Genomic DNA, 23,370 nt, shown 5'->3' on the forward strand with positions numbered 1-23,370 from the left:
AGGGAAAACAGGTTCCTCTGGAATGGACTGACACATCTGGGGGACTCTTGGAATGGTGGCACGACCCTGGAGTTCCTCTCGCCTTTCCTGTGGAGAGCGCCTCCTCTTGAGATGCGACGGGAACGCCGGGAATTCTTTCCCTACGAAACAGGGAAAGGATCCCTCATCTCGAGCTAGGAGGCGGAAACGGGGCTCCCCTGGATGTGTGCGGGACCCCACGTGCTTCCTCTCGAGTGGAGACGGGTATGTCGGGGAACTTCTTGAGTTGCAGCAATGGTGTGAAGGACCCTTTGGAAGTTCCAGTGGTTAGATGTGATTGGCCTCGAGAAGCCTCAGCGGAAATGGGCCTCATCTGGCCTGGAGGGCAAAACCTCCTGGATTTTCTCGAGTTGCGGCAGGTGCTCTCGACTTACGACGGGGACCTCAGGGACCCGCTCTGGTGGCCTCAGGAAAGGCCAGTCCCCATGCGAGTTCCTCGGGGGCCTCTCGGGATTCCTCTCCCGTCGATGCCGGGGCCTAAGACCTTGTGTGGAGTCGGGGCCGGAACCTGAGGATTCCTCTCCAGTGCTGACATGGATCTTGGGGTACTTCTGGAGTCTCCCCAGGGGAGTCAGTCCTCGTCTCGAATGCGGGCATGCACTTGCGCTTTCCTCCAGAGCGGTAGCAGCAGTGTCACGCAGTCCGCCGCGTGGATCAAAGGATCTATGGTTTTCCCTCGAGTCTTTCCCACGAGGCTTACCCACGACGCTTTCCCATAGGGCTGTCCCACGTGCACACGTGGTGGGAGTCGATCCTCGGCTTGAACGTCAAGGCAGTGCAGGGAAAACAGGTTCCTCTGGAATGGACTGACACATCTGGGGGACTCTTGGAATGGTGGCGCGACCCTTCAGTTCCTCTCGCCTTTCCTGTGGAGAGCTCCTCCTCTTGAGATGCGCCGGGAACTCCGGGAATTCTTTTCCTACGAAACAGGGAAAGGATCCCGCATCTCGAGCTAGCAGGCGGAAACGGGGCTCCCCTGGATGTGTGCGGGACACCACGTGCTTCCTCTCGAGTGGAGACGGGTATGTCGGGGAACTTCTTGAGTTGCAGCAATGGTGTGAAGGACCCTTTGGAAGTTCCAGTGGTTAGATGTGATTGGCCTCGAGAAGCCTCAGCGGAAATGGGCCTCATCTCGCCTGGAGGGCAAAACTTCCTGGATTTTCTCGAGTTGCGGCAGGTGCTCTCGACTTACGACGGGGACCTCAGGGAACCGCTCTGGTGGCCTCAGGAAAGGCCAGTCCCCATGCGAGTTCTTCGGGGGCCTCTCGGGATTCCTCTCCCGTTGATGCCGGGGCCTAAGACCTTGTGTGGAGTCGGGGCCGGAACCTGAGGATTCCTCTCCAGTGCTGACATGGATCTTGGGGTACTTCTGGAGTCTCCCCAGGGGAGTCAGTCCTCGTCTCGAATGCGGGCATGCACTTGCGCTTTCCTCCAGAGCGGTAGCAGCAGTGTCACGCAGTCCGCCGCGTGGATCAAAGGATCTATGGTTTTCCCTCGAGTCTTTCCCACGAGGCTTTCCCACGAGGCTTTCCCACAGGGCTGTCCCACGTGCACACGTGGTGGGAGTCGATCCTCGGCTTGAACGTCAAGGCAGTGCAGGGAAAACAGGTTCCTCTGGAATGGACTGACACATCTGGGGGACTCTTGGAATGGTGTCACGAACCTGGAGTTCCTCTCGCCTTTCCTGTGGAGAGCGCCTCCTCTTGAGATGCGACGGGAACGCCGGGAATTCTTTCCCTACGAAACGGGGAAAGGATCCCTCATCTCGAGCTAGGAGGCGGAAACGGGGCTCCCCTGGATGTGTGCGGGACCCCACGTGCTTCCTCTCGAGTGGAGACGGGTATGTCGGGGAACTTCTTGAGTTGCAGCAATGGTGTGAAGGACCCTTTGGAAGTTCCAGTGGTTAGATGTGATTGGCCTCGAGAAGCCTCAGCGGAAATGGGCCTCATCTCGCCTGGAGGGCAAAACCTCCTGGATTTTCTCGAGTTGCGGCACGTGCTCTCGACTTACGACGGGGACCTCAGGGACCCGCTCTGGTGGCCTCAGGAAAGGCCAGTCCCCATGCGAGTTCCTCGGGGGCCTCTCGGGATTCCTCTCCCGTCGATGCCGGGGCCTAAGACCTTGTGTGGAGTCGGGGCCGGAACCTGAGGATTCCTCTCCAGTGCTGACATGGATCTTGGGGTACTTCTGGAGTCTCCCCAGGGGAGTCAGTCCTCGTCTCGAATGCGGGCATGCACTTGCGCTTTCCTCCAGAACGGTAGCAGCAGTGTCACGCAGTCCGCCCAATGGATCAAAGGATCTATGGTTTTCCCTCGAGTCTTTTCCACGAGGCTTTCCCATGAGGCTTTCCCACAGGGCTGTCCCACGTGCACACGTGGTGGGAGTCGATCCTCGGCTTGAACGTCAAGGCAGTGCAGGGAAAACAGGTTCCTCTGGAATGGACTGACACATTTGGGGTCTCTTGGAATGGTGGCACGACCCTGGAGTTCCTCTCGCCTTTCCTTTGGAGAGCGCCTCCTCTTGAGATGCGACGGGAACGCCGGGAATTCTTTCCCTACCAAACAGGGAAAGGATCCCTCATTTCGAGCTAGGAGGCGGAAACGGGGCTCCCCTGGAGGTGTGCGGGACCCACGTGCTTCCTCTCGAGTGGAGACGGGTATGTCGGGGATCTTCTTGAGTTGCAGCAAGGGTGTGAAGGACCCTTTGGAAGTTCCAGTGGTTAGACGTGATAAGCCTCGAGAAGCCTCAGCGGAAATGGGCCTCATCGCGCCTGGAGGGCAAAACCTCCTGGATTTTCTCGAGTTGCGGCAGGTGCTCTCGACTTACGACGGGGACCTCAGAGACCCGCTCTGGTGGCCTCAGGAAAGGCCAGTCCCCATGCGAGTTCCTCGGGGTCCTCTGGGGATTCATCTCCCGTCGATGCCGGGGCCTAAGACCTTGTGTGGAGTCGGGGCCGGAACCTGAGGATTCCTCTCCAGTGCTGACATGGATCTTGGCGTACTTCTGGAGTCTCCCCAGGGGAGTCAGTCCTCGTCTCGAATGCGGGCATGCACTTGCGCTTTCCTCCAGAGCGGTAGCAGCAGTGTCACGCAGTCCGCCGCGTGGATCAAAGGATCTATGGTTTTCCCTCGAGTCTTTCCCACGAGGCTTACCCACGACGCTTTCCCATAGGGCTGTCCCACGTGCACACGTGGTGGGAGTCGATCCTCGGCTTGAACGTCAAGGCAGTGCAGGGAAAACAGGTTCCTCTGGAATGGACTGACACATCTGGGGGACTCTTGGAATGGTGGCACGACCCTTCAGTTCCTCTCGCCTTTCCTGTGGAGAGCGCCTCCTCTTGAAATGCGCCGGGAACGCCGGGATTTCTTTTCCTACGAAACAGGGAAAGGATCCCGCATCTCGAGCTAGGAGGCAGAAACGGGGCTCCCCTGGATGTGTGCGGGACCCACGTTCTTCCTCTCGAGTGGAGACGGGTATGTCGGGGAACTTCTTGAGTTGCAGCAAGGGTGTGAAGGACCCTTTGGAAGTTCCAGTGGTTAGACGTGATTAGCCTCGAGAAGCCTCAGCGGAAATGGGCCTCATCTCGCCTGGAGGGCAAAACCTCCTGGATTTTCTCGAGTTGCGGCAGGTGCTCTCGACCTACGACGGGGACCTCAGGGACCCGCTCTGGTGGCCTCAGGAAAGGCCAGTCCCCATGCGAGTTCCTCGGGGGCCTCTGGGGATTCATCTCCCGTCGATGCCGGGGCCTAAGTCCTTGTGTGGAGTCGGGGTCGGAACCTGAGGATTCCTCTCCAGTGCTGACATGGACCTTGGGGTACTTCTGGAGTCTCCCCAGGGGAGTCAGTCCTCGTCTCGAATGCCGGCATGCACTTGCGCTTTCCTCCAGAGCGGTAGCAGCAGTGTCACGCAGTCCGCCACGTGGATCAAAGGATCTATGGTTTTCCCTCGAGTCTTTCCCACGAGGCTTTCCCACGAGGCTTTCCCACAGGGCTGTCCCACGTGCACACGTGGTGGGAGTCGATCCTCGGCTTGAACGTCAAGGCAGTGCAGGGAAAACAGGTTCCTCTGGAATGGACTGACACATCTGGGGGACTCTTGGAATGGTGGCACGACCCTTCAGTTCCTCTCGCCTTTCCTGTGGAGAGTGCCTCCTCTTGAGATGCGCCGGGAACGCCGGGAATTCTTTTCCTACGAAACAGGGAAAGGATCCCTCATCTCGAGCTAGGAGGTGGAAACGGAGCTCCCCTGGATGTGGGCTGGACACCACGTGCTTCCTCTCGAGTGGAGACTGGTATGTCGGGGAACTTCTTGAGTTGCAGCAATGGTGTGAAGGACCCTTTGGAAGTTCCAGTGGTTAGATGTGATTGGCCTCGAGAAGCCTCAGCGGAAATGGGCCTCATCTCGCCTGGAGGGCAAAACCTCCTGGATTTTCTCGAGTTGCGGCAGGTGCTCTCGACTTACGACGGGGACCTCAGGTACCCGCTCTGGTGGCCTCAGGAAAGGCCAGTCCTGATGCGAGTTCCTCGGGGGCCTCTCGGTATTCCTCTCCCGTCGATGCCGGGGCCTAAGACCTTGTGTGGAGTCGGGGCCGGAACCTGAGGATTCCTCTCCAGTGCTGACATGGATCTTGGGGTACTTCTGGAGTCTCCCCAGGGGAGTCAGTCCTCGTCTCGAATGCGGGCATGCACTTGCGCTTTCCTCCAGAGCGGTAGCAGCAGTGTCACGCAGTCCGCCGCGTGGATCAAAGGATCTATGGTTTTCCCTCGAGTCTTTCCCACGAGGCTTACCCACGACGCTTTCCCATAGGGCTGTCCCACGTGCACACGTGGTGGGAGTCGATCCTCGGCTTGAACGTCAAGGCAGTGCAGGGAAAATAGGTTCCTCTGGAATGGACTGACACATCTGGGGGACTCTTGGAATGGTGGCACGACCCTTCAGTTCCTCTCGCCTTTCCTGTGGAGAGCGCCTCCTCTTGAGATGCGCCGGGAACTCCGGGAATTCTTTTCCTACGAAACAGGGAAAGGATCCCGCATCTCGAGCTAGGAGGCAGAAACGGGGCTCCCCTGGATGTGTGCGGGACCCACGTTCTTCCTCTCGAGTGGAGACGGGTATGTCGGGGAACTTCTTGAGTTGCAGCAAGGGTGTGAAGGACCCTTTGGAAGTTCCAGTGGTTAGACGTGATTAGCCTCGAGAAGCCTCAGCGGAAATGGGCCTCATCTCGCCTGGAGGGCAAAACCTCCTGGATTTTCTCGAGTTGCGGTAGGTGCTCTCGACCTACGACGGGGACCTCAGGGACCCGCTCTGGTGGCCTCAGGAAAGGCCAGTCCCCATGCGAGTTCCGCGGGGGCCTCTGGGGATTCATCTCCCGTCGATGCCGGGGCCTAAGTCCTTGTGTGGAGTCGGGGTCGGAACCTGAGGATTCCTCTCCAGTGCTGACATGGATCTTGGGGTACTTCTGGAGTCTCCCCAGGGGAGTCAGTCTTCGTCTCGAATGCCGGCATGCACTTGCGCTTTCCTCCAGAGCGGTAGCAGCAGTGTCACGCAGTCCGCCGCGTGGATCAAAGGATCTATGGTTTTTCCTCGAGTCTTTTCCACGAGGCTTTCCCTCGAGGCTTTCCCACAGGGCTGTCCCACGTGCACACGTGATGGGAGTCGATCCTTGGCTTGAACGTCAAGGAAGTGCAGGGAAAACAGGTTCCTCTGGAATGGACTGACACATCTGGGGGACTCTTGGAATGGTGGCACGACCCTGGAGTTCCTCTCGCTTTTCCTGTGGAGAGCGCCTCCTCTTGAGATGCGACGGGAACGCCGGGAATTCATTCCCTACGAAACAGGGAAAGGATCCCTCATCTCGAGCTAGGAGGCGGAAACGGAGCTCACCTGGATGTGGGCGGGACACCACGTGCTTCCATTCTAGTGGAGACGGGTATGTCGGGGAACTTCTTGAGTTGCAGCAATGGTGTGAAGGACCCTTTGGAAGTTCCAGTGGTTAGATGTGATTGGCCTCGAGAAGCCTCAGCGGAAATGGGCCTCATCTCGCCTGGAGGGCAAAACCTCCTGGATTTTCTCGAGTTGCGGCACGTGCTCTCGACTTACGACGGGGACCTCAGGGACCCGCTCTGGTGGCCTCAGGAAAGGCCAGTCCCCATGCGAGTTCCTCGGGGGCCTCTCGGGATTCCTCTCCTGTCGATGCCGGGGCCTAAGACCTTGTGTGGAGTCGGGGCCGGAACCTGAGGATTCCTCTCCAGTGCTGACATGGATCTTGGGGTACTTCTGGAGTCTCCCCAGGGGAGTCAGTCCTCGTCTCGAATGCGGGCATGCACTTGCGCTTTCCTCCAGAGCGGTAGCAGCAGTGTCACGCAGTCCGCCGCGTGGATCAAAGGATCTATGGTTTTCCCTCGAGTCTTTCCCACGAGGCTTTCCCACGAGGCTTTCCCACAGGGCTGTCCCACGTGCACACGTGGTGGGAGTCGATCCTCGGCTTGAACGTCAAGGCAGTGCAGGGAAAACAGGTTCCTCTGGAATGGACTGACACATCTGGGGGACTCTTGGAATGGTGTCACGACCCTGATGTTCCTCTCGCCTTTCCTGTGGAGAGCGCCTCCTCTTGAGATGCGACGGGAACGCCGGGAATTCTTTCCCTACGAAACAGGGAAAGGATCCCTCATCTCGAGCTAGGAGGCGGAAACGGGGCTCCCCTGGATGTGTGCGGGACCCCACGTGCTTCCTCTCGAGTGGAGACGGGTATGTCGGGGAACTTCTTGAGTTGCAGCAATGGTGTGAAGGACCCTTTGGAAGTTCCAGTGGTTAGATGTGATTGGCCTCGAGAAGCCTCAGCGGAAATGGGCCTCATCTCGCCTGGAGGGCAAAACCTCCTGGATTTTCTCGAGTTGCGGCACGTGCTCTCGACTTACGACGGGGACCTCAGGGACCCGCTCTGGTGGCCTCAGGAAAGGCCAGTCCCCATGCGAGTTCCTCGGGGGCCTCTCGGGATTCCTCTCCCGTCGATGCCGGGGCCTAAGACCTTGTGTGGAGTCGGGGCCGGAACCTGAGGATTCCTCTCCAGTGCTGACATGGATCTTGGGGTACTTCTGGAGTCTCCCCAGGGGAGTCAGTCCTCGTCTCGAATGCGGGCATGCACTTGCGCTTTCCTCCAGAACGGTAGCAGCAGTGTCACGCAGTCCACCCAATGGATCAAAGGATCTATGGTTTTCCCTCGAGTCTTTTCCACGAGGCTTTCCCACGAGGCTTTCCCACAGGGCTGTCCCACGTGCACACGTGGTGGGAGTCGATCCTCGGCTTGAACGTCAAGGCAGTGCAGGGAAAACAGGTTCCTCTGGAATGCACTGACACATCTGGGGGACTCTTGGAATGGTGGCACGACCCTGGAGTTCCTCTCGCCTTTCCTTTGGAGAGCGCCTCCTCTTGAGATGCGACGGGAACGCAGGGAATTCTTTCCCTACCAAACAGAGAAAGGATCCCTCATCTCGAGCTAGGAGGCGGAAACGGGGCTCCCCTGGATGTGTGCGGGACCCACCTGCTTCCTCTCGAGTGGAGACGGGTATGTCGGGGATCTTCTTGAGTTGCAGCAAGGGTGTGAAGGACCCTTTGGAAGTTCCAGTTTTTAGACGTGATTAGCGTCGAGAAGCCTCAGCGGAAATGGGCCTCATCGCGCCTGGAGGGCAAAACCTCCTGGATTTTATCGAGTTGCGGCAGGTGCTCTCGACTTACGACGGGGACCTCAGGGACCCGCTCTGGTGGCCTCAGGAAAGGCCAGTCCCCATGCGAGTTCCTCGGGGGCCTCTCGGGATTCCTCTCCCGTCGATGCCGGGGACTAAGACCTTGTGTGGAGTCGGGGCCGGAACCTGAGGATTCCTCTCCAGTGCTGACATGGAACTTGGGGTACTTCTGGAGTCTCCCCAGGGGAGTCAGTCCTCGTCTCGAATGCGGGCATGCACTTGCGTTTTCCTCCAGAGCGGTAGCAGCAGTGTCACGCAGTCCGCCGCGTGGATCAAAGGATCTATGGTTTTCCCTCGAGTCTTTCCCACGAGGCTTACCCACGACGCTTTCCCATAGGGCTGTCCCACGTGCACACGTGGTGGGAGTCGATCCTCGGCTTGAACGTCAAGGCAGTGCAGGGAAAACAGGTTCCTCTGGAATGGACTGACACATCTGGGGGACTCTTGGAATGGTGGCACGACCCTTCAGTTCCTCTCGCCTTTCCTGTGGAGAGCGCCTCCTCTTGAGATGCGCCGGGAACGCCGGGAATTCTTTTCCTACGAAACAGGGAAAGGATCCCGCATCTCGAGCTAGGAGGCAGAAACGGGGCTCCCCTGGATGTGTGCGGGACCCACGTTCTTCCTCTCGAGTGGAGACGGGTATGTCGGGGAACTTCTTGAGTTGCAGCCTGGGTGTGAAGGACCCTTTGGAAGTTCCAGTGGTTAGACGTGATTAGCCTCGAGAAGCCTCAGCGGAAATGGGCCTCATCTCGCCTGGAGGGCAAAACCTCCTGGATTTTCTCGAGTTGCGGCAGGTGCTCTCGTCCTACGACGGGGACCTCAGGGACCCGCTCTGGTGGCCTCAGGAAAGGCCAGTCCCCATGCGAGTTCCTCGGGGGCCTCTGGGGATTCATCTCCCGTCGATGCCGGGGCCTAAGTCCTTGTGTGGAGTCGGGGTCGGAACCTGAGGATTCCTCTCCAGTGCTGACATGGATCTTGGGGTACTTCTGGAGTCTCCCCAGGGGAGTCAGTCCTCGTCTCGAATGCGGGCATGCACTTGCGCTTTCCTCCAGAGCGGTAGCAGCAGTGTCAGGCAGTCTGCCGCGTGGATCAAAGGATCTATGGTTTTCCCTCGAGTCTTTTCCACGAGGCTTTCCCACGAGGCTTTCCCACAGGGCTGTCCCACGTGCACACGTGGTGGGAGTCGATCCTTGGCTTGAACGTCAAGGCAGTGCAGGGAAAACAGGTTCCTCTGGAATGGACTGACACATCTGGGGGACTCTTGGAATGGTGGCACGACCCTGGAGTTCCTCTCGCCTTTCCTGTGAAGAGCGCCTCCTCTTGAGATGCGACGGGAACGCCGGGAATTCTTTCCCTACGAAACAGGGAAAGGATCCCTCATCTCGAGCTAGGAGGCGGAAACGGGGCTCCCCTGGATGTGTGCGGGACCCCACGTGCTTCCTCTCGAGTGGAGACGGGTATGTCGGGGAACTTCTTTAGTTGCAGCAATGGTGTGAAGGACCCTTTGGAAGTTCCAGTGGTTAGATGTGATTGGCCTCGAGAAGCCTCAGCGGAAATGGGCCTCATCTCGCCTGGAGGGCAAAACCTCCTGGATTTTCTCGAGTTGCGGCAGGTGCTCTCGACTTACGACGGGGACCTCAGGGACCCGCTCTGGTGGCCTCAGGAAAGGCCAGTCCCCATGCGAGTTCCTCGGGGGCCTCTGGGGATTCATCTCCCGTCGATGCCAGGGCCTAAGTCCTTGTGTGGAGTCGGGGTCGGAACCTGAGGATTCCTCTCCAGTGCTGACATGGATCTTGGGGTACTTCTGGAGTCTCCCCAGGGGAGTCAGTCTTCGTCTCGAATGCGGGCATGCACTTGCGCTTTCCTCCAGAGCGGTAGCAGCAGTGTCACGCACTCCGCCGCGTGGATCAAAGGATCTATGGTTTTCCCTCGAGTCTTTTCCACGAGGCTTTCCCACGAGGCTTTCCCACAGGGCTGTCCCACGTGCACACGTGGTGGGAGTCGATCCTTGGCTTGAACGTCAAGGCAGTGCAGGGAAAACAGGTTCCTCTGGAATGGACTGACACATCTGGGGGACTCTTGGAATGGTGGCACGGCCCTGGAGTTCCTCTCGCCTTTCCTGTGGAGAGCGCCTCCTCTTGAGATGCGACGGGAACGGCGGGAATTCATTCCCTACGAAACAGGGAAAGGATCCCTCATCTCGAGCTAGGAGGCGGAAACGGAGCTCCCCTGGATGTGGGCGGGACACCACGTGCTTCCATTCGAGTGGAGACGGGTATGTCGGGGAACTTCTTGAGTTGCAGCAATGGTGTGAAGGACCCTTTGGAAGTTCCAGTGGTTAGATGTGATTGGCCTCGAGAAGCCTTAGCGGAAATGGGCCTCATCTGGCCTGGAGGGCAAAACCTCCTGGATTTTCTCGAGTTGCGGCAGGTGCTCTCGACTTACGACGGGGACCTCAGGGACCCGCTCTGGTGGCCTCAGGAAAGGCCAGTCCCCATGCGAGTTCCTCGGGGGCCTCTCGGGATTCCTCTCCCGTCGATGCCGGGGCCTAAGACCTTGTGTGGAGTCGGGGCCGGAACCTGAGGATTCCTCTCCAGTGCTGACATGGATCTTGGGGTACTTCTGGAGTCTCCCCAGGGGAGTCAGTCCTCGTCTCGAATGCGGGCATGCACTTGCGCTTTCCTCCAGAGCGGTAGCAGCAGTGTCACGCAGTCCGCCGCGTGGATCAAAGGATCTATGGTTTTCCCTCGAGTCTTTCCCACGAGGCTTACCCACGACGCTTTCCCATAGGGCTGTCCCACGTGCACACGTGGTGGGAGTCGATCCTCGGCTTGAACGTCAAGGCAGTGCAGGGAAAACAGGTTCCTCTGGAATGGACTGACACATCTGGGGGACTCTTGGAATGGTGGCGCGACCCTTCAGTTCCTCTCGCCTTTCCTGTGGAGAGCTCCTCCTCTTGAGATGCGCCGGGAATGCCGGGAATTCTTTTCCTACGAAACAGGGAAAGGATCCCGCATCTCGAGCTAGGAGGCAGAAACGGGGCTCCCCTGGATGTGTGCGGGACCCACGTGCTTCCTCTCGAGTGGAGAATGGTATGTCGGGGAACTTCTTGAGTTGCAGCAAGGGTGTGAAGGACCCTTTGGAAGTTCCAGTGGTTAGACGTGATTAGCCTCGAGAAGCCTCAGCGGAAATGGGCCTCATCTCGCCTGGAGGGCAAAACCTCCTGGATTTTCTCGAGTTGCGGCAGGTGCTCTCGACCTACGACGGGGACCTCAGGGACCCGCTCTGGTGGCCTCAGGAAAGGCCAGTCCCCATGCGAGTTCCTCGGGGGCCTCTCGGGATTCCTCTCCCGTCGATGCCGGGGCCTAAGACCTTGTGTGGAGTCGGGGCCGGAACCTGAGGATTCCTCTCCAGTGCTGACATGGATCTTGGGGTACTTCTGGAGTCTCCCCAGGGGAGTCAGTCCTCGTCTCGAATGCGGGCATGCACTTGCGCTTTCCTCCAGAGCGGTAGCAGCAGTGTCACGCAGTCCGCCGCGTGGATCAAAGGATCTATGGTTTTCCCTCGAGTCTTTCCCACGAGGCTTTCCCACGAGGCTTTCCCACAGGGCTGTCCCACGTGCACACGTGGTGGGAGTCGATCCTCGGCTTGAACGTCAAGGCAGTGCAGGGAAAACAGGTTCCTCTGGAATGGACTGACACATCTGGGGGACTCTTGGAATGGTGTCACGAACCTGGAGTTCCTCTCGCCTTTCCTGTGGAGAGCGCCTCCTCTTGAGATGCGACGGGAACGCCGGGAATTCTTTCCCTACGAAACGGGGAAAGGATCCCTCATCTCGAGCTAGGAGGCGGAAACGGGGCTCCCCTGGATGTGTGCGGGACCCCACGTGCTTCCTCTCGAGTGGAGACGGGTATGTCGGGGAACTTCTTGAGTTGCAGCAATGGTGTGAAGGACCCTTTGGAAGTTCCAGTGGTTAGATGTGATTGGCCTCGAGAAGCCTCAGCGGAAATGGGCCTCATCTCGCCTGGAGGGCAAAACCTCCTGGATTTTCTCGAGTTGCGGCACGTGCTCTCGACTTACGACGGGGACCTCAGGGACCCGCTCTGGTGGCCTCAGGAAAGGCCAGTCCCCATGCGAGTTCCTCGGGGGCCTCTCGGGATTCCTCTCCCGTCGATGCCGGGGCCTAAGACCTTGTGTGGAGTCGGGGCCGGAACCTGAGGATTCCTCTCCAGTGCTGACATGGATCTTGGGGTACTTCTGGAGTCTCCCCAGGGGAGTCAGTCCTCGTCTCGAATGCGGGCATGCACTTGCGCTTTCCTCCAGAGCGGTAGCAGCAGTGTCACGCAGTCCGCCGCGTGGATCAAAGGATCTATGGTTTTCCCTCGAGTCTTTCCCACGAGGCTTTCCCACGAGGCTTTCCCACAGGGCTGTCCCACGTGCACACGTGATGGGAGTCGATCCTTGGCTTGAACGTCAAGGCAGTGCAGGGAAAACAGGTTCCTCTGGAATGGACTGACACATCTGGGGGACTCTTGGAATGGTGGCACGGCCCTGGAGTTCCTCTCGCCTTTCCTGTGGAGAGCGCCTCCTCTTGAGATGCGACGGGAACGCCGGGAATTCATTCCCTACGAAACAGGGAAAGGATCCCTCATCTCGATCTAGGAGGCGGAAACGGAGCTCCCCTGGATGTGGGCGGGACACCACGTGCTTCCATTCGAGTGGAGACGGGTATGTCGGGGAACTTCTTGAGTGCAGCAATGGTGTGAAGGACCCTTTGGAAGTTCCAGTGGTTAGATGTGATTGGCCTCGAGAAGCCTCAGCGGAAATGGGCCTCATCTCGCCTGGAGGGCAAAACCTCCTGGATTTTCTCGAGTTGCGGCAGGTGCTCTCGACTTACGACGGGGACCTCTGGGACCCGCTCTGGTGGCCTCAGGAAAGGCCAGTCCCCATGCGAGTTCCTCGGGGGCCTCTCGGGATTCCTCTCCCGTCGATGCCGGGGCCTAAGACCTTGTGTGGAGTCGGGGCCGGAACCTGAGGATTCCTCTCCAGTGCTGACATGGATCTTGGGGTACTTCTGGAGTCTCCCCAGGGGAGTCAGTCCTCGTCTCGAATGCGGGCATGCACTTGCGCTTTCCTCCAGAGCGGTAGCAGCAGTGTCACGCAGTCTGCCGCGTGGATCAAAGGATCTATGGTTTTCCCTCGAGTCTTTCCCACGAGGCTTACCCACGAGGCTTTCCCACAGGGCTGTCCCACGTGCACACGTGGTGGGAGTCGATCCTCGGCTTGAACGTCAAGGCAGTGCAGGGAAAACAGGTTCCTCTGGAATGGACTGACACATCTGGGGGACTCTTGGAATGGTGGCACGACCCTGGAGTTCCTCTCGCCTTCCCTGTGGAGAGCGCCTCCTCTTGAGATGCGCCGGGAACGCCGGGAATTCTTTTCCTACGAAACAGGGAAAGGATCCCTCATCTCGAGCTAGGAGGTGGAAACGGAGCTCCCCTGGATGTGGGCTGGACACCACGTGCTTCCTCTCGAGTGGAGACTGGTATGTCGGGGAACTTCTTGAGTTGCAGCAATGGTGTGAAGGACCCTTTGGAAGTTCCAGTGGTTAGATGTGATTGGCCTCGAGAAGCCTCAGCGGAAATGGGCCTCATCTCGCCTGGAGGGCAAAACCTCCTGGATTTTCTCGGGTTGCGGCAGGTGCTCTCGACTTACGACGGGGACCTCATGGACCCGCTCTGGTGGCCTCAGGAAAGGCCAGTCCCCATGCGAGTTCCTCGGGGGCCTCTCGGGATTCCTCTCCCGTCGATGCCGGGGCCTAAGACCTTGTGTGGAGTCGGGGCCGGAACCTGAGGATTCATCTCCAGTGCTGACATGGATCTTGGGGTACTTCTGGAGTCTCCCCAGGGGAGTCAGTCCTCGTCTCGAATGCGGGCATGCACTTGCGCTTTCCTCCAGAGCGGTAGCAGCAGTGTCACGCAGTCCGCCGCGTGGATCAAAGGATCTATGGTTTTCCCTCGAGGCTTTCCCACGAGGCTTTCCCACAGGGCTGTCCCACAGGAACACGTGGTGGGAGTCGATCCTCAGCTTGAACGTCAAGGCAGTGCAGGGAAAACAGGTTCCTCTGGAATGGACTGACACATCTGGGGGACTCTTGGAATGGTGTCACGACCCTGGAGTTCCTCTCTCCTTTCCTGTGGAGAGCGCCTCCTCTTGAGATGCGACGGGAACGCCGGGAATTCTTTCCCTACGAAACAGGGAAAGGATCCCTCATCTCGAGCTAGGAGGCGGAAACGGGGCTCCCCTGGATGTGTGCGGGACCACACGTGCTTCCTCTCGAGTGGAGACGGGTATGTCGGGGAACTTCTTGAGTTGCAGCAATGGTGTGAAGGACCCTTTGGAAGTTCCAGTGGTTAGATGTGATTGGCCTCGAGAAGCCTCAGCGGAAATGGGCCTCATCTCGCCTGGAGGGCAAAACCTCCTGGATTTTCTCGAGTTGCGGCAGGTGCTCTCGACCTACGACGGGGACCTCAGGGACCCGCTCTGGTGGCCTCAGGAAAGGCCAGTCCCCATGCGAGTTCCTCGGGGGCCTCTGGGGATTCATCTCCCGTCGATGCCGGGGCCTAAGTCCTTGTGTGGAGTCGGGGTCGGAACCTGAGGATTCCTCTCCAGTGCTGACATGGACCTTGGGGTACTTCTGGAGTCTCCCCAGGGGAGTCAGTCCTCGTCTCGAATGCGGGCATGCACTTGCGCTTTCCTCCAGAGCGGTAGCAGCAGTGTCACGCAGTCCGCCACGTGGATCAAAGGATCTATGGTTTTCCCTCGAGTCTTTCCCACGAGGCTTTCCCACGAGGCTTTCCCACAGGGCTGTCCCACGTGCACACGTGGTGGGAGTCGATCCTCGGCTTGAACGTCAAGGCAGTGCAGGGAAAACAGGTTCCTCTGGAATGGACTGACACATCTGGGGGACTCTTGGAATGGTGGCACGACCCTTCAGTTCCTCTCGCCTTTCCTGTGGAGAGCGCCTCCTCTTGAGATGCGCCGGGAACGCCGGGAATTCTTTTCCTACGAAACAGGGAAAGGATCCCTCATCTCGAGCTAGGAGGTGGAAACGGAGCTCCCCTGGATGTGGGCTGGACACCACGTGCTTCCTCTCGTGTGGAGACTGGTATGTCGGGGAACTTCTTGAGTTGCAGCAATGGTGTGAAGGACCCTTTGGAAGTTCCAGTGGTTAGATGTGATTGGCCTCGAGAAGCCTCAGCGGAAATGGGCCTCATCTCGCCTGGAGGGCAAAACCTCCTGGATTTTCTCGAGTTGCGGCAGGTGCTCTCGACTTACGACGGGGACCTCAGGTACCCGCTCTGGTGGCCTCAGGAAAGGCCAGTCCTGATGCGAGTTCCTCGGGGGCCTCTCGGTATTCCTCTCCCGTCGATGCCGGGGCCTAAGACCTTGTGTGGAGTCGGGGCCGGAACCTGAGGATTCCTCTCCAGTGCTGACATGGATCTTGGGGTACTTCTGGAGTCTCCCCAGGGGAGTCAGTCCTCGTCTCGAATGCGGGCATGCACTTGCGCTTTCCTCCAGAGCGGTAGCAGCAGTGTCACGCAGTCCGCCGCGTGGATCAAAGGATCTATGGTTTTCCCTCGAGTCTTTCCCACGAGGCTTACCCACGACGCTTTCCCATAGGGCTGTCCCACGTGCACACGTGGTGGGAGTCGATCCTCGGCTTGAACGTCAAGGCAGTGCAGGGAAAATAGGTTCCTCTGGAATGGACTGACACATCTGGGGGACTCTTGGAATGGTGGCACGACCCTTCAGTTCCTCTCGCCTTTCCTGTGGAGAGCGCCTCCTCTTGAGATGCGCCGGGAACTCCGGGAATTCTTTTCCTACGAAACAGGGAAAGGATCCCGCATCTCGAGCTAGGAGGCAGAAACGGGGCTCCCCTGGATGTGTGCGGGACCCACGTTCTTCCTCTCGAGTGGAGACGGGTATGTCGGGGAACTTCTTGAGTTGCAGCAAGGGTGTGAAGGACCCTTTGGAACTTCCAGTGGTTAGACGTGATTAGCCTCGAGAAGCCTCAGCGGAAATGGGCCTCATCTCGCCTGGAGGGCAAAACCTCCTGGATTTTCTCGAGTTGCGGTAGGTGCTCTCGACCTACGACGGGGACCTCAGGGACCCGCTCTGGTGGCCTCAGGAAAGGCCAGTCCCCATGCGAGTTCCGCGGGGGCCTCTGGGGATTCATCTCCCGTCGATGCCGGGGCCTAAGTCCTTGTGTGGAGTCGGGGTCGGAACCTGAGGATTCCTCTCCAGTGCTGACATGGATCTTGGGGTACTTCTGGAGTCTCCCCAGGGGAGTCAGTCTTCGTCTCGAATGCCGGCATGCACTTGCGCTTTCCTCCAGAGCGGTAGCAGCAGTGTCACGCAGTCCGCCGCGTGGATCAAAGGATCTATGGTTTTTCCTCGAGTCTTTTCCACGAGGCTTTCCCTCGAGGCTTTCCCACAGGGCTGTCCCACGTGCACACGTGATGGGAGTCGATCCTTGGCTTGAACGTCAAGGAAGTGCAGGGAAAACAGGTTCCTCTGGAATGGACTGACACATCTGGGGGACTCTTGGAATGGTGGCACGACCCTGGAGTTCCTCTCGCTTTTCCTGTGGAGAGCGCCTCCTCTTGAGATGCGACGGGAACGCCGGGAATTCATTCCCTACGAAACAGGGAAAGGATCCCTCATCTCGAGCTAGGAGGCGGAAACGGAGCTCACCTGGATGTGGGCGGGACACCACGTGCTTCCATTCTAGTGGAGACGGGTATGTCGGGGAACTTCTTGAGTTGCAGCAATGGTGTGAAGGACCCTTTGGAAGTTCCAGTGGTTAGATGTGATTGGCCTCGAGAAGCCTCAGCGGAAATGGGCCTCATCTCGCCTGGAGGGCAAAACCTCCTGGATTTTCTCGAGTTGCGGCACGTGCTCTCGACTTACGACGGGGACCTCAGGGACCCGCTCTGGTGGCCTCAGGAAAGGCCAGTCCCCATGCGAGTTCCTCGGGGGCCTCTCGGGATTCCTCTCCCTTCGATGCCGGGGCCTAAGACCTTGTGTGGAGTCGGGGCCGGAACCTGAGGATTCCTCTCCAGTGCTGACATGGATCTTGGGGTACTTCTGGAGTCTCCCCAGGGGAGTCAGTCCTCGTCTCGAATGCGGGCATGCACTTGCGCTTTCCTCCAGAACGGTAGCAGCAGTGTCACGCAGTCCACCCAATGGATCAAAGGATCTATGGTTTTCCCTCGAGTCTTTTCCACGAGGCTTTCCCACGAGGCTTTCCCACAGGGCTGTCCCACGTGCACACGTGGTGGGAGTCGATCCTCGGCTTGAACGTCAAGGCAGTGCAGGGAAAACAGGTTCCTCTGGAATGGACTGACACATCTGGGGGACTCTTGGAATGGTGGCACGACCCTGGAGTTCCTCTCGCCTTTCCTTTGGAGAGCGCCTCCTCTTGAGATGCGACGGGAACGCAGGGAATTCTTTCCCTACCAAACAGAGAAAGGATCCCTCATCTCGAGCTAGGAGGCGGAAACGGGGCTCCCCTGGATGTGTGCGGGACCCACCTGCTTCCTCTCGAGTGGAGACGGGTATGTCGGGGATCTTCTTGAGTTGCAGCAAGGGTGTGAAGGACCCTTTGGAAGTTCCAGTTTTTAGACGTGATTAGCGTCGAGAAGCCTCAGCGGAAATGGGCCTCATCTCGCCTGGAGGGCAAAACCTCCTGGATTTTATCGAGTTGCGGCAGGTGCTCTCGACTTACGACGGGGACCTCAGGGACCCGCTCTGGTGGCCTCAGGAAAGGCCAGTCCCCATGCGAGTTCCTCGGGGGCCTCTCGGGATTCCTCTCCCGTCGATGCCGGGGACTAAGACCTTGTGTGGAGTCGGGGCCGGAACCTGAGGATTCCTCTCCAGTGCTGACATGGAACTTGGGGTACTTCTGGAGTCTCCCCAGGGGAGTCAGTCCTCGTCTCGAATGCGGGCATGCACTTGCGTTTTCCTCCAGAGCGGTAGCAGCAGTGTCACGCAGTCCGCCGCGTGGATCAAAGGATCTATGGTTTTCCCTCGAGTCTTTCCCACGAGGCTTACCCACGACGCTTTCCCATAGGGCTGTCCCACGTGCACACGTGGTGGGAGTCGATCCTCGGCTTGAACGTCAAGGCAGTGCAGGGAAAACAGGTTCCTCTGGAATGGACTGACACATCTGGGGGACTCTTGGAATGGTGGCACGACCCTTCAGTTCCTCTCGCCTTTCCTGTGGAGAGCGCCTCCTCTTGAAATGCGCCGGGAACGCCGGGAATTCTTTTCCTACGAAACAGGGAAAGGATCCCGCATCTCGAGCTAGGAGGCAGAAACGGGGCTCCCCTGGATGTGTGCGGGACCCACGTTCTTCCTCTCGAGTGGAGACGGGTATGTCGGGGAACTTCTTGAGTTGCAGCAAGGGTGTGAAGGACCCTTTGGAAGTTCCAGTGGTTAGACGTGATTAGCCTCGAGAAGCCTCAGCGGAAATGGGCCTCATCTCGCCTGGAGGGCAAAACCTCCTGGATTTTCTCGAGTTGCGGCAGGTGCTCTCGTCCTACGACGGGGACCTCAGGGACCCGCTCTGGTGGCCTCAGGAAAGGCCAGTCCCCATGCGAGTTCCTCGGGGGCCTCTGGGGATTCATCTCCCGTCGATGCCGGGGCCTAAGTCCTTGTGTGGAGTCGGGGTCGGAACCTGAGGATTCCTCTCCAGTGCTGACATGGATCTTGGGGTACTTCTGGAGTCTCCCCAGGGGAGTCAGTCCTCGTCTCGAATGCGGGCATGCACTTGCGCTTTCCTCCAGAGCGGTAGCAGCAGTGTCAGGCAGTCTGCCGCGTGGATCAAAGGATCTATGGTTTTCCCTCGAGTCTTTTCCACGAGGCTTTCCCACGAGGCTTTCCCACAGGGCTGTCCCACGTGCACACGTGGTGGGAGTCGATCCTTGGCTTGAACGTCAAGGCAGTGCAGGGAAAACAGGTTCCTCTGGAATGGACTGACACATCTGGGGGACTCTTGGAATGGTGGCACGACCCTGGAGTTCCTCTCGCCTTTCCTGTGAAGAGCGCCTCCTCTTGAGATGCGACGGGAACGCCGGGAATTCTTTCCCTACGAAACAGGGAAAGGATCCCTCATCTCGAGCTAGGAGGCGGAAACGGGGCTCCCCTGGATGTGTGCGGGACCCCACGTGCTTCCTCTCGAGTGGAGACGGGTATGTCGGGGAACTTCTTTAGTTGCAGCAATGGTGTGAAGGACCCTTTGGAAGTTCCAGTGGTTAGATGTGATTGGCCTCGAGAAGCCTCAGCGGAAATGGGCCTCATCTCGCCTGGAGGGCAAAACCTCCTGGATTTTCTCGAGTTGCGGCAGGTGCTCTCGACTTACGACGGGGACCTCAGGGACCCGCTCTGGTGGCCTCAGGAAAGGCCAGTCCCCATGCGAGTTCCTCGGGGGCCTCTGGGGATTCATCTCCCGTCGATGCCAGGGCCTAAGTCCTTGTGTGGAGTCGGGGTCGGAACCTGAGGATTCCTCTCCAGTGCTGACATGGATCTTGGGGTACTTCTGGAGTCTCCCCAGGGGAGTCAGTCTTCGTCTCGAATGCGGGCATGCACTTGCGCTTTCCTCCAGAGCGGTAGCAGCAGTGTCACGCACTCCGCCGCGTGGATCAAAGGATCTATGGTTTTCCCTCGAGTCTTTTCCACGAGGCTTTCCCACGAGGCTTTCCCACAGGGCTGTCCCACGTGCACACGTGATGGGAGTCGATCCTTGGCTTGAACGTCAAGGCAGTGCAGGGAAAACAGGTTCCTCTGGAATGGACTGACACATCTGGGGGACTCTTGGAATGGTGGCACGGCCCTGGAGTTCCTCTCGCCTTTCCTGTGGAGAGCGCCTCCTCTTGAGATGCGACGGGAACGGCGGGAATTCATTCCCTACGAAACAGGGAAAGGATCCCTCATCTCGAGCTAGGAGGCGGAAACGGAGCTCCCCTGGATGTGGGCGGGACACCACGTGCTTCCATTCGAGTGGAGACGGGTATGTCGGGGAACTTCTTGAGTTGCAGCAATGGTGTGAAGGACCCTTTGGAAGTTCCAGTGGTTAGATGTGATTGGCCTCGAGAAGCCTTAGCGGAAATGGGCCTCATCTGGCCTGGAGGGCAAAACCTCCTGGATTTTCTCGAGTTGCGGCAGGTGCTCTCGACTTACGACGGGGACCTCAGGGACCCGCTCTGGTGGCCTCAGGAAAGGCCAGTCCCCATGCGAGTTCCTCGGGGGCCTCTCGGGATTCCTCTCCCGTCGATGCCGGGGCCTAAGACCTTGTGTGGAGTCGGGGCCGGAACCTGAGGATCCCTCTCCAGTGCTGACATGGATCTTGGGGTACTTCTGGAGTCTCCCCAGGGGAGTCAGTCCTCGTCTCGAATGCGGGCATGCACTTGCGCTTTCCTCCAGAGCGGTAGCAGCAGTGTCACGCAGTCCGCCGCGTGGATCAAAGGATCTATGGTTTTCCCTCGAGTCTTTCCCACGAGGCTTACCCACGACGCTTTCCCATAGGGCTGTCCCACGTGCACACGTGGTGGGAGTCGATCCTCGGCTTGAACGTCAAGGCAGTGCAGGGAAAACAGGTTCCTCTGGAATGGACTGACACATCTGGGGGACTCTTGGAATGGTGGCGCGACCCTTCAGTTCCTCTCGCCTTTCCTGTGGAGAGCTCCTCCTCTTGAGATGCGCCGGGAATGCCGGGAATTCTTTTCCTACGAAACAGGGAAAGGATCCCGCATCTCGAGCTAGGAGGCAGAAACGGGGCTCCCCTGGATGTGTGCGGGACCCACGTGCTTCCTCTCGAGTGGAGAATGGTATGTCGGGGAACTTCTTGAGTTGCAGCAAGGGTGTGAAGGACCCTTTGGAAGTTCCAGTGGTTAGACGTGATTAGCCTCGAGAAGCCTCAGCGGAAATGGGCCTCATCTCGCCTGGAGGGCAAAACCTCCTGGATTTTCTCGAGTTGCGGCAGGTGCTCTCGACCTACGACGGGGACCTCAGGGACCCGCTCTGGTGGCCTCAGGAAAGGCCAGTCCCCATGCGAGTTCCTCGGGGGCCTCTTGGGATTCCTCTCCCGTCGATGCCGGGGCCTAAGACCTTGTGTGGAGTTTGGGCCGGAACCTGAGGATTCCTCTCCAGTGCTGACATGGATCTTGGGGTACTTCTGGAGTCTCCCCAGGGGAGTCAGTCCTCGTCTCGAATGCGGGCATGCACTTGCGCTTTCCTCCAGAGCGGTAGCAGCAGTGTCACGCAGTCCGCCGCGTGGATCAAAGGATCTATGGTTTTCCCTCGAGTCTTTCCCACGAGGCTTTCCCACGAGGCTTTCCCACAGGGCTGTCCCACGTGCACACGTGGTGGGAGTCGATCCTCGGCTTGAACGTCAAGGCAGTGCAGGGAAAACAGGTTCCTCTGGAATGGACTGACACATCTGGGGGACTCTTGGAATGGTGTCACGAACCTGGAGTTCCTCTCGCCTTTCCTGTGGAGAGCGCCTCCTCTTGAGATGCGACGGGAACGCCGGGAATTCTTTCCCTACGAAACGGGGAAAGGATCCCTCATCTCGAGCTAGGAGGCGGAAACGGGGCTCCCCTGGATGTGTGCGGGACCCCACGTGCTTCCTCTCGAGTGGAGACGGGTATGTCGGGGAACTTCTTGAGTTGCAGCAATGGTGTGAAGGACCCTTTGGAAGTTCCAGTGGTTAGATGTGATTGGCCTCGAGAAGCCTCAGCGGAAATGGGCCTCATCTCGCCTGGAGGGCAAAACCTCCTGGATTTTCTCGAGTTGCGGCACGTGCTCTCGACTTACGACGGGGACCTCAGGGACCCGCTCTGGTGGCCTCAGGAAAGGCCAGTCCCCATGCGAGTTCCTCGGGGGCCTCTCGGGATTCCTCTCCCGTCGATGCCGGGGCCTAAGACCTTGTGTGGAGTCGGGGCCGGAACCTGAGGATTCCTCTCCAGTGCTGACATGGATCTTGGGGTACTTCTGGAGTCTCCCCAGGGGAGTCAGTCCTCGTCTCGAATGCGGGCATGCACTTGCGCTTTCCTCCAGAGCGGTAGCAGCAGTGTCACGCAGTCCGCCGCGTGGATCAAAGGATCTATGGTTTTCCCTCGAGTCTTTCCCACGAGGCTTTCCCACGAGGCTTTCCCACAGGGCTGTCCCACGTGCACACGTGATGGGAGTCGATCCTTGGCTTGAACGTCAAGGCAGTGCAGGGAAAACAGGTTCCTCTGGAATGGACTGACACATCTGGGGGACTCTTGGAATGGTGGCACGGCCCTGGAGTTCCTCTCGCCTTTCCTGTGGAGAGCGCCTCCTCTTGAGATGCGACGGGAACGCCGGGAATTCATTCCCTACGAAACAGGGAAAGGATCCCTCATCTCGAGCTAGGAGGCGGAAACGGAGCTCCCCTGGATGTGGGCGGGACACCACGTGCTTCCATTCGAGTGGAGACGGGTATGTCGGGGAACTTCTTGAGTGCAGCAATGGTGTGAAGGACCCTTTGGAAGTTCCAGTGGTTAGATGTGATTGGCCTCGAGAAGCCTCAGCGGAAATGGGCCTCATCTCGCCTGGAGGGCAAAACCTCCTGGATTTTCTCGAGTTGCGGCAGGTGCTCTCGACTTACGACGGGGACCTCTGGGACCCGCTCTGGTGGCCTCAGGAAAGGCCAGTCCCCATGCGAGTTCCTCGGGGGCCTCTCGGGATTCCTCTCCCGTCGATGCCGGGGCCTAAGACCTTGTGTGGAGTCGGGGCCGGAACCTGAGGATTCCTCTCCAGTGCTGACATGGATCTTGGGGTACTTCTGGAGTCTCCCCAGGGGAGTCAGTCCTCGTCTCGAATGCGGGCATGCACTTGCGCTTTCCTCCAGAGCGGTAGCAGCAGTGTCACGCAGTCTGCCGCGTGGATCAAAGGATCTATGGTTTTCCCTCGAGTCTTTCCCACGAGGCTTACCCACGAGGCTTTCCCACAGGGCTGTCCCACGTGCACACGTGGTGGGAGTCGATCCTCGGCTTGAACGTCAAGGCAGTGCAGGGAAAACAGGTTCCTCTGGAATGGACTGACACATCTGGGGGACTCTTGGAATGGTGGCACGACCCTGGAGTTCCTCTCGCCTTTCCTGTGGAGAGCGCCTCCTCTTGAGATGCGCCGGGAACGCCGGGAATTCTTTTCCTACGAAACAGGGAAAGGATCCCTCATCTCGAGCTAGGAGGTGGAAACGGAGCTCCCCTGGATGTGGGCTGGACACCACGTGCTTCCTCTCGAGTGGAGACTGGTATGTCGGGGAACTTCTTGAGTTGCAGCAATGGTGTGAAGGACCCTTTGGAAGTTCCAGTGGTTAGATGTGATTGGCCTCGAGAAGCCTCAGCGGAAATGGGCCTCATCTCGCCTGGAGGTCAAAACCTCCTGGATTTTCTCGGGTTGCGGCAGGTGCTCTCGACTTACGACGGGGACCTCAGGTACCCGCTCTGGTGGCCTCAGGAAAGGCCAGTCCCCATGCGAGTTCCTCGGGGGCCCCTTGGGA

The sequence above is a fragment of the Ovis canadensis genome, chromosome 22 (assembly GCF_042477335.2).
Source record: "Ovis canadensis isolate MfBH-ARS-UI-01 breed Bighorn chromosome 22, ARS-UI_OviCan_v2, whole genome shotgun sequence".
Classification (NCBI taxonomy): Eukaryota; Metazoa; Chordata; class Mammalia; order Artiodactyla; family Bovidae; genus Ovis; species Ovis canadensis.